The sequence below is a fragment of the Arachis stenosperma genome, chromosome 6 (assembly GCF_014773155.1).
Source record: "Arachis stenosperma cultivar V10309 chromosome 6, arast.V10309.gnm1.PFL2, whole genome shotgun sequence".
Classification (NCBI taxonomy): domain Eukaryota; kingdom Viridiplantae; phylum Streptophyta; class Magnoliopsida; order Fabales; family Fabaceae; genus Arachis; species Arachis stenosperma.
Window position 1 is genome coordinate 57,483,393 of NC_080382.1, and position 10,979 is coordinate 57,494,371.

General features: G+C 37.7%; 1 non-coding gene across 1 annotated transcript; it reads right to left on the reverse strand.

The window, feature by feature from the left end:
• Nucleotides 1-8,864: 8,864 nt before the first annotated feature.
• On the reverse strand, nucleotides 8,865-8,972 carry LOC130938259 (small nucleolar RNA R71). Its single transcript, XR_009069431.1, has one exon. It is a non-coding gene; the product is annotated as a small nucleolar RNA R71 (small nucleolar RNA).
• Between the last annotated feature and the right edge of the window lie 2,007 nt (nucleotides 8,973-10,979).

The following is a 10,979-nucleotide window of genomic DNA, read 5'->3' on the forward strand; positions in this document are numbered from 1 at the left end:
TAAGTGCAATTGGAGATGAGAAAGCCAAAAACCTAGAGAGAAGTTGGAGTTTCTCTCTCTAAAAAGAATGTAACTTCCTAAAACTAACTAAAATTGTGTAACAGATGATAATCCCCTTCAATCCTTGGTCCTTTATGTCTTTTCCCGCCAGAATTCTACTCAAAACTGGGTCTGAAGCTCCCCTGAAATTGCCAGTCGTGTTTTCATTAAAGAGGTCACGTGCACACGTCACGCATATGCGTGAGTCACGCGTACGTGTCGATGGGTTTTTGTGGTCCACGTGTATGCGTCAAGCATGCATACGCGTCGGTGAAAATTCTGCCTAGCTATGCGGAAGCATCGACTTTTGCGTGCCAATCTCAAATCTCAGCTCCCACGCGTGCGCGTAGGCTGTGCGTGCACATCGATGCCAATACTTCAAAACTCCATTTTTCATGCTCCATCCACTTATGCATGCTTCCTTTCCTCTTTTAGACCATTCTTGCAGCCTATAAACTCTGAAATCACTCAACAAACAGATCACGGCATCGAATGGTAATAAAGAGAGGCTAAAATATAGCTTGTTTAAAGCCTAAAAAGCATGACCATTAAGAAAAACTAGGAAGGAAACCCAAAACTATGCATTTTATGTGAATAAGTGTGAAGGATGTTAATGAAATCCTCTAAATTACGCACAAAATATACTACAAAATAGTGGCGCATCAAATCTCCCCACACTTAAACCAAGCATGTCCTCATGTTAAGGATTAAAGACCAAAGAACATATGAGAAGGAGTTTATTGACATGCAATCTTCCTATATACATGCAACTAATGCAAATGTATCTATCTACTTGGTTAGAGGTGAATCAATTTCCAAGAATATGTATGTGCACATAGGGCCAAGATGACAAAACAATTCATGACTGTACCATTTCAAAGCATCAAAGCAGAGTGTTGATGAGGGAAAAGCGATTCCACACAAACTCAGCGGCAAGTGTACCAGGTCGCATCAAGTAGTAATTACTCACAAGAGTGAGGTTTTAGGTTGTGAGTCCAACCATGTTCTAGCTCTGTCTCTTACTGCAAAAGGGAAAAGCATGAGCCTGTAGACTTCAGGATCTACTCCATTCGTCTTTACAGTCTCACAAATCTGCAAGAACTCAGTTAAAAACTGGTAAGGATCTTCAGATGGAAGTCCATGAAACTTGCAGTTCTGTTGCATTAGAGTAACTAATTGAGGTTTCAGCTCATAATTGTTTACTCCAATGGCCGGAATAGAGATGCTTCTTCCATCAAATTTGGACGTTGGTTTAGTGAAATCACCTAGCATTCTCCTTGCATTATTGTTGTTGGGTTCGGCTGCCATCTCCTTTTCTTGTTCGAAAATTTCAGAAAGGTTGTCTCTGGATTGTTGTAATTTAGCTTCTCTTAGTTACCTCTTCAGAGTCCTTTCAGGTTCAGGATCAGCTTCAACAAGAATGCCTTTTTCCTTGTTCCTGCTCATATAGGGAAAAAGAGAACAAGAAAAGAAAGAGGAATCCTCTATGTCACAGTAAAGAGGTTCCTTATTGTTAGTAGAAGAAGAAAGGAATAAAAGTGGAGAATCCAATCACAATGGTGAGGATAGAAGCAGTGATTGGAGATGAAGAGAGGTGAAGAGAAGTGTTAGTGAATAAATAAATAAATAGAAGAAGAGAAGAGAGGGAGAATTCGAAAATAATTTTGAAAAAGTAGTTAATGATTTTCGAAAATTAAAGATAAGATATAATTAAAATTAAAATTTAAAACAATTAGTTAATTTAAAAAGAATTTTGAAAAAAGGATGAGATATTTTCGAAAATTAGAGAGGGAGAAGTAGTTAGGTGGTTTTGAAAAAGATAAGAAACAAACAAAAAGTCAAATAGTTAGTTGAAAAAGATATTAAAGTCAAATTTGAAAAGATAAGAAGATAAGAAGTTAGATAAGATATTTTGAAATCAAATTTTCGAAAAAGATAAAATTTTGAAAAAGATATGATGAAAAGATAAGATAAGAAGATATGATAAAAAGATTTAATTTTTAAAGTTAAAATTAATTACTTAGCTAATAAGAAACTAAAAGATAAGATTCTAGAATTTAAAGATTGAACCTTTCTTAACAAGAAAGTAACAAACTTCAAATTTTTGAATCAATCATATTGCTTGTTATAATTTTTGAAAATCAAGATAGAATTAAGAAAAAGATTTTTGAAAAATATTTAAAAAGATTTTCGAAAAAAATAAAAAAAGATTTAATTTTTGAAAAAGATTTGTAAAAGACAAGATTTTTAAAATTGAAAATTTGACTTGACTTGTAAGAAACAACTAATTTTAAAAATTTTTTGACTAAGTCAACTCAACTTTTGAAAATTATGAGAGAAATAAGGAAAATATATTTTTTTTATTTTTTGAATTTTTAATTATGAGAGAGAAAAAACACAAATATGACCCAAAACATAAAAATTTTGGATCAAAACACAAGATGCATGCAAGAACACTATGAATGTCAAGATGAACACCAAGAACACTTTGAAGATCATGATGAACATCAAGAACATATTTTTGAAAAATGTTTGATGCAAAGAAAACATGCAAGACACCAAACTTAGAATTTTTTAATGCATGGACTCTAACAAACGAAAAATGCATATGAAAACAACAAACAACACAAAACAAGAAAACATCAAGATCATACAAGAAGACTTGTCAAGAACACTTGAAGATCATGAAGAACACCATGAATGCATGAATTTTCGAAAAATGCAAGAAAAATTTTTAAAGCATGCAATTGACACCAAACTTAAAAGTTGACTCAAGACTCAAACAAGAAACACAAAATATTCTTTGATTTTTATGATTTTATGATTTTTTTTGTATTTTTATTATTTTTTTCAAAAATTATATTTAAAAAAAAATAAAAAATTTTTGAAAGATTTTTGAAAAGAAAATAAAAAGAAAATTACCTAATCTGAGCAACAAGAAGAACCGTCAGTTGTCCATACTCGAACAATCCCCGGCAACGGCGCCAAAAACTTGGTGCACGAAATTGTGATCATCAACAATGGCTCCATTAATTTGGTAGCTCTCACACGTGAATTACACTTAGTCACAACTCCGCACAACTAACCAGCAAGTGCACTGGGTCGTCCAGGTAATACCTTACGTGAGTAAGGGTCGATCCCACAGAGATTGTTGGTATGAAGCAAGCTATGGTCATCTTCTAAATCGCAGTCAGGCGGATAGTAATTGATTATTGATTTTCGGAAAATATAAAGAGATACTATATTAAATAATAAAGGATAGAAATACTTATGTAAATTAATGGTGGGAATTTCAGATAAGCATATGGAGATGCTTGTCCCTGTTGAATCTCTGCTTTCCTACTGCTTTAATCCAATTTTATCACTCCCTTCTATGGCAAGCTGTATGTAGGTCATCACTGTTGTCAATGGCTACATCCCATCCTCTCAGTGAAAATGGTCCAAATGCTCTGTCACAACACGGCTAATCATCTGTCGGTTCTCAATCAGGTTGGAGTAGAATCCAGTGATTCTTTTGCGTTTGTCACTAACGCCCAGCCTTCAGGAGTTTGAAGCTCGTCACAGTCATTCAATCCTGGAATCCTACTCGGAATACCACATACAAGGTTAGACTTTCCGGATTCCCATGAATGCCGCCATCAATTCTACCTTATGCCACAAAGATTCTGATTAAGGAATCCAAGAGATATGCGCCCGCTCTAAGGTAGAACGGAAGTGGTTATCAGTCACGCGTGTTTATAGGTGAGAATGATGATGAGTGTCGCGGATCATCACATTCATCAAGTTGAAGTGCAACGAATATCTTAGAAAAGGAATAAATCGAATTGGAAAGAAAATAATAGTACTTGCATTGAAACTTGAGGTACAGCAGAGCTCCACACCCTTAATCTATGGTGTGTAGAAACTCCACACGTTGAAAATACATAAGTGAAAGGTCTAGGCATGGCTGAATGGCCAGCCCCCCAATGTCTAAGATCGCATAAACTGATCAAAGATATCTAATACAATAGAAAACTATCCTATTTATACTAGACTAGCTACTAGGGTTTACAAGAGTAAGTAATTGATGCATAAATCCACTTCCAGGGCCCACTAGGTGTATGTTTGTGCTGAGCTTGATCTATCCACGAGCTGAGGCTTCTTTTGGAGTTGAATGCCAAGTTGTAACGTGTTTTGGGCGTTCAACTCCGGTTTGTGACGTGGTTTTGGCGTTTGACTCCAGGCAGCAACATGGAACTGGCATTGAGCGCCAGTTTACGTCGTCTAATCACGAATAAAGTATGAACTATTATATATTTCTGGAAATCTCTGGATGTCTACTTTACAACGCCGTTAAGGGCGTGCCATTTGGAGTTCTGTAGCTCCAGAAAATTCATTTCGAGTGCAGGGAGGTCAGATTCCAACAGCATCAGCAGTCCTTTGTTAGCCTCCTATCAGAGTTTTGCTCAGGTCCCTCAATTTCAGCCAGAAAATACCTGAAATCACAGAAAAACACACAAACTCATAGTAAAGTCCAAAAATGTGAATTTAGAATAAAAACTAACGAAAACATCCCTAAAAGTAACTAGATCATACTAAAAACTACCTAAAAACAATGCCAAAAAGCGTATAAATTATCCGCTCATCATTTCCCCACACTTGAATGATGCACACACTCACTAGCCTAAGCTAATCAAAGATCCAAATTAAGGACGTTTATTGATTTTTGCTTTACGGCTTGCAATGTGCTAATATCGAGAACAAAAAGGATTAAAATAAGCTCAAAATTGGCTAACAATGGTTGTTGTAAGGTAGGCTATTTGGGTAAGTGAGCTAAATGTAATGATGGCCTCAATCACATAAATGCATGTCTACATGAAATAATGGACATAAAGAATCAAACAAATCAAAGATTACACTTATAAAAAGAGAACAATGCACACAAGAATGGAAATAGGTGGTTATAAGATGTAACCACGTCATTGGGCTGAAGTCTCACACGCTTATTGATGAGCGGATAATTTGTACGCTTTTTGGCATTATTTTTAGTATGTTTTTAGTATCTTTTAGTTAGTTTTTAGTATATTTTTATTAGTTTTTAGTTAAAATTTACTTTTCTGGACTTTACTATGAGTTTGTGTGTTTTTCTGTGATTTCAGGTATTTTCTGGCTGAAATTGAGGGATCTGAGCAAAAATCTGATCCAGAGACTAAAAAGGACTGCAGATGCTGTTGGATTCTGACCTCCCTGTACTCGAAGTAGATTTTCTGGAGCTACAGAAGCCCAATTGGCGCGCTCTCAACGGCGTTGGAAAGTAGACATCCTGGGCTTTCCAGCAATATATGATAGTCCATACTTTGCCCAAGATTTGATGGCCCAAACCGGCGTTCAAAGTTACCTCAAGAAATTCCAGCGTTAAACGCCGGAACTGGCACCTAAATGGGAGTTAAACGCCCAAACTGGCATAAAAGCCGGCGTTTAACTCCAAGAAGAGTCTCTACACGAAAATGCTTCATTGCTCAGCCCAAGCACACCAAGTGGGCCCGGAAGTGGATTTTTATGTCATTTACTCATCTCTGTACACCCTAGGCTACTAGTTTTCTATAAATAGGACCTTTTACTATTGTATAATGGATCTTTTGATCATGTTTTGATGATTGAACCCTCTTTGGGAGGCTGGCCATTCGGCCATGCCTAGACTTTGTTCTTATGTATTTTCAATGGTGGAGTTTCTACACACCATAGATTAAGGTGTGGAGCTCTGCTGTACCTCGAGTATTAATGCAATTACTATTGTTCTTCTATTCAATTCCGCTTGTTCTTTGTCCAAGATATCACTTGTTCTTCAACTTGATGAATGTGATGATCCGTGACACTCATCATCATTCTCACTCATGAACAAGGTGACTGACAACCATTCTTGTTCTACAAGCAATCAAAGCTCTAGTGAATATCTCTTGGATTCTTTAATCGGAATCTTCGTGGTATAGGCAGGACCTGATGGCGGCATTCAAGAGAATCCGGAAGGTCTAACCTTGTCTGTGGTATTCTGAGTAGGATTCAATGATTGAATGACTGTGACGTGCTTCAAACTCCTAGCAGGCGGGGCGTTAGTGACAGACGCAAAAGTATCAATGGATATTATTCCGGCCTGACCGAGAACCGACAGCTAAATTCCGCTATGCCGTGACAGGGCATATGCCAATCGCTTTCACTGAGAAGATGGGAGGTAGCCACTGACAATGGTGAAACCCTACACGAGCTTGCCATGGAAAGGAGTAAGAAGGATTGGATGAAGACAGTAGGAAAGCAGAGAGACGGAAGGGAAGGCATCTTCATGCGCTTATCTGAAGTTCCTACCAATGAATTACATAAGTATCTCTATCTTTATCTTTTATGTTATTTTCGTTCATCACCATCATACATTTGAGTCTGCCTGACTAAGATTTACAAGATGACCATAGCTTGCTTCATAGCAACAATCTCCATGGGATCGACCCTTACTCACGTAAGGTATTACTTGGACGACCCAGTGCACTTGCTGGTTAGTTGTGCAAAGTTGTGTTTATGCCATGGTATTGAGCACCAAGTCTTTGGAGCCATTACCGGGGATTATTTGAATATGGACAAAGTAGTGATCACAATTTCGTGCACCAAGTTTTTGGCGCCGTTGCCGGGGATTGTTTGTGTATGGACAACTGACGGTTCATCTTGTTGCTTAGATTAGGTATTTTTTTTTTCGAAATTCTTGAAGGTGAATCCTAGAGTTTCATGATGATTTGTTGAAATCTGGCTGGCTGAGAAGCCATGTCTAATTTCATTGGACCGAGGTTTCAACTTATCATCACAAGAGCTTGATGATTTTTATCAATCTTGCTTTTGGAGCAGTGATCTGCTAAGGCTTGGCTGGCCTTTGGCCATGTCTAGTGTTTTGGACCGAAGCTTTCTTTGAAAGCTTGCCTGGCTGTGAAGCCATGTCTAATTCCTGGACCGGAGTCTTAGACTAGCATTGCACTGATTCCTGGAATTCTCATTAAGAATTTTGATATCTTTTTCCACTTAATTTTCGAAAAAAAAAACACAAAAAATTCACAAAATCATAAAAACCAAAAATATTTGATGTTTCTTGCTTAAGTTTAGTGTCTCATCTTAAGTTTGGTGTCAATAGCATGCATTCATTCATGTGTCTTAAGGATCTTCAAGTAATTCTTGATGATTTCTTACTCTGATCTTTGAATTCTTTTGGCTTGAGTGTTTATGCGTCTCATATAGTGTCAGTAGTATACAAACTGCTAAGTTTGGTGTCTTGCATGCATTGTTATTTGATTCTTGTTGCATTTTGATTATTAAAAAATCCAAAAATATTTTTAATTTGTGTCTTTTCAAGTCAATAATACAAAGAATTGAAGATTCAGAACATACTGCAGAGGAATTATACAGAAAAAGCTGGGCATTCAAAAATGCCCAGTGAAGAAGACAGACTGGCGTTTAAACGCCAGCCAGGGTACCTGGTTGGGCGTTTAACGCCCAAAAAGGGTGCATTTTGGGCGTTAAACGCCAGAATGTATACCATTCTGGGCGTTTAACGCCAGGATGGTGCTAGGGGGAAGATTTTGTTTTTCAAATCAAATTTTTTTTTCAAGTTTTCAAAGTTTTTCAAAATCAAATCTTTTTCAAATCATATCTTTTCAATCAAATGTTTTCAAAATCAATTTCTTTTTTTTTTCAAAGATACTTACTAACAATTAATGATTTGATTGAACATCTCAAATTTGTTGCCTTTTCTGTTGAGAAAGGTTTAATGTTTGAATCATATCTTTTCTTGTTAGGCAAGTCACTAATTTTCAAAATCAAATCCTTTAAAATTGTTTTCAAAACATATCTTTTAAAATTGTTTTCAAATCATATCTTCTCAATCACATCTCTTTAAAAACTAATCATATCTTCTTAACCTCATCTTTTTCAAAATAGTTTTCAATCAAATCTTTTTTATTTCTAATTTCAAATCCTTTTTCAAAAATCACTTGATTTCTTTCTTACTTTTATTTTCGAAAATCAATTAAGTGTTTTTCAAAATGTTTTCAAAATCTTTTTAATTGAATTTTCGAAAATCTTCTTCCTCTCCTCCCACATCCTTCTATTTATGGAGTACTACTCCTTCTTAATGCACAATTCGAACTCTATCTAATTAAGTTCGAATTCTTCTACTTCCTTCTTCCACTTTTCTTTTCCTCTGACACCTCAAGGAATCTCTACACTGTGACATAGAGGATTCCATATTTTCTTTTTCTCTTCTCTTTCATATGAGCAGGAGCAGAGACAAAGGCATTCTTGTTGAAGCTGACCCTGAACCTGAGAGAACCTTGAAGCGAAAGCTAAGAGAAGCCAAAGCACAACTCTCTTTAGAGGACCTGACCGAATTCTTCAACGAAGAAGAACACATGGCAGCCGAAAACAACAACAATGCCAACAATGCAAGGAAGGTGCTGGGTGACTTTACTGCACCTACTCCCAACTTCTATGGGAGAAGCATCTCTATCCCTGCCATTGGAGCAAACAACTTTGAGCTTAAGCCTCAATTAGTTTCTCTAATGCAACAGAATTGCAAATTCCATGGACTTCCAATGGAAGATCCTCATCAGTTTTTAGCTGAGTTCTTGCAAATCTGTGACACAGTCAAGACTAATGGGGTTGACCCTGAGGTCTACAGACTGATGCTATTCCCTTTTGCTGTAAGAGACAGAGCTAGAATATGGTTGGACTCACAACCTAAAGATAGCCTGGACTCTTGGGAAAAACTAGTCAATGCCTTCTTGGCAAAGTTCTTTCCACCTCAAAAATGGAGTAAGCTTAGAGTGGAAGTCCAAACCTTCAGACAGAAGGATGGAGAATCCCTCTATGAAGCTTGGGAAAGATACAAACAATTAATCAGAAGATGTCCTTCAGACATGCTTTCTGAATGGAGCATCATAGGTATCTTCTATGATGGTCTCTCTGAACTATCCAAGATGTCTTTGGATAGCTATGCTGGAGGATCTCTTCATTTGAAGAAGACGCCTACAGAAGCTCAAGAGCTGATTGAAATGGTTGCAAATAACCAATTCATGTACACTTCTGAAAGGAATCCTGTGAACAATGGGACTAGTCAGAAGAAAGGAGTTCTTGAGATTGATACTCTGAATGCCATACTGGCTCAGAACAAGATATTGACTCAACAAGTCAATTTGATTTCTCAAAGTCTGTCTGGAATGCAAAATGCACCTGGCAGTACTAAGGAAGCTTCATCTGAGGAAGAAGCTTATGATCCTGAGAACCCTTCAATGGAAGAGGTGAATTACCTAGGAGAACCCTATGGAAACACCTACAATTCTTCATGGAGAAATCACCCAAATTTCTCATGGAAGAATCAAGAGAGACCTCAACAAGGTTTCAATAATAATAATGGTGGAAGAAACAGGCTTGGCAATAACAAGCCTTTTCCATCATCTTCTCAGCAACAGACAGAGAGTTCTAAGCAGAATACCTCTAACTTAGCAACCATGGTCTCTGATCTAATCAAAACCACTCAAGGTTTCATGAATGAAACAAGGTCCTCCATCAGAAATTTGGAAGGACAAGTGGGTCAGCTGAGCAAGAAAGTTACTGAACTCCCTCCTAGCACTCTCCCAAGTAATACAGAAGAAAATCCAAAAGGAGAGTGCAAAGCCATAACCATGGCCGAATATGGAGAGGAAAGAGAGGAGGTGGACGCCACTGAGGAAAACCTCAATGGGCGTGCACCAACCTCCTCTGAGTTCCCCAATGAGGAACCATGGGAATCTGAGGCTCAAAATGAGACCATAGAGATTCCATTGGACTTACTTCTGCCTTTCATGAGCTCTGATGAGTATTCCTCCTCTGAAGAGGATGAGTATGTCACTGTAGAACAAGTTGCTAAATATCTTGGAGCAATCATGAAGCTAAATGACAAGTTATTTGGAAATGAGACTTGGGTGGATGAACCCCCTTTGCTCACCAAAGAACTGGATGACTTGTCTAGGCAGAAACTGCCTCAAAAGAGATAGGATCCTGGGAAGTTTTCAATACCTTGTACCATAGGCACCATGACCTTCAAGAAGGCCTTGTGTGACTTAGGGTCAAGTGTAAACCTCATGCCTCTCTCTGTAATGGAGAAGCTAGGGATCTTTGAGGTACAAGCTGCAAGAATCTCATTGGAGATGGCAGACAACTCAAGAAAACAAGCTCATGGACTTGTAGGGAATGTTTTGGTAAAAGTTGAAGACCATTACATCCCTACTGATTTCATAGTCCTAGAGACTGGGAAGTGCATGGATGAATCCATCATCCTTGGCAGACCCTTCCTAGCCACAGCAAAGGCTGTGATTGATGTTGATAGAGGTGAACTAATCATTCAAGTGAATGAAGAATCCTTTGTGTTTAAGGCTCAAGGATATCCCTCTGTCACCATGGAGATGAAGCTTGAAGAGCTTCCCTCAAATCAGAGACAAATAGAGCCCCCAAAGTCAAACTCTAAGTTTGGTGTTGGGAGGCCACAACCAAACTCTAAGTTTGGTGTTGAACCCCCACATTCAAACTCTAAGTTTGGTGTTGGGAGGTTCCCACATTGCTCTGATCATTTGTAAGGCTCAATGAGAGCCATCTGTCAAGCTACTGACATTAAAGAAGCGCTTGTTGGGAGGCAACCCAATGATTATATTTTATATATTTTCTTTTGTATTTTATGTTTTTTGTAGGTTGATGATCATAAGAAGTTACAAAATCAATGAAAAAAGCAAAAACAAAATGAAAAACAGGAAGAAAAATAGCACACCCTGGAGGAAGATGTTGCTGGCGTTCAAACGCCAGTAAGCCTAGCAGTTGGGCGTTTAACGCCCAGTCTGGCACCATTCTAGGCGTTTAACGCCAGAAAGGGGCACCAGACTGGCGTTAAACGCCAGAAA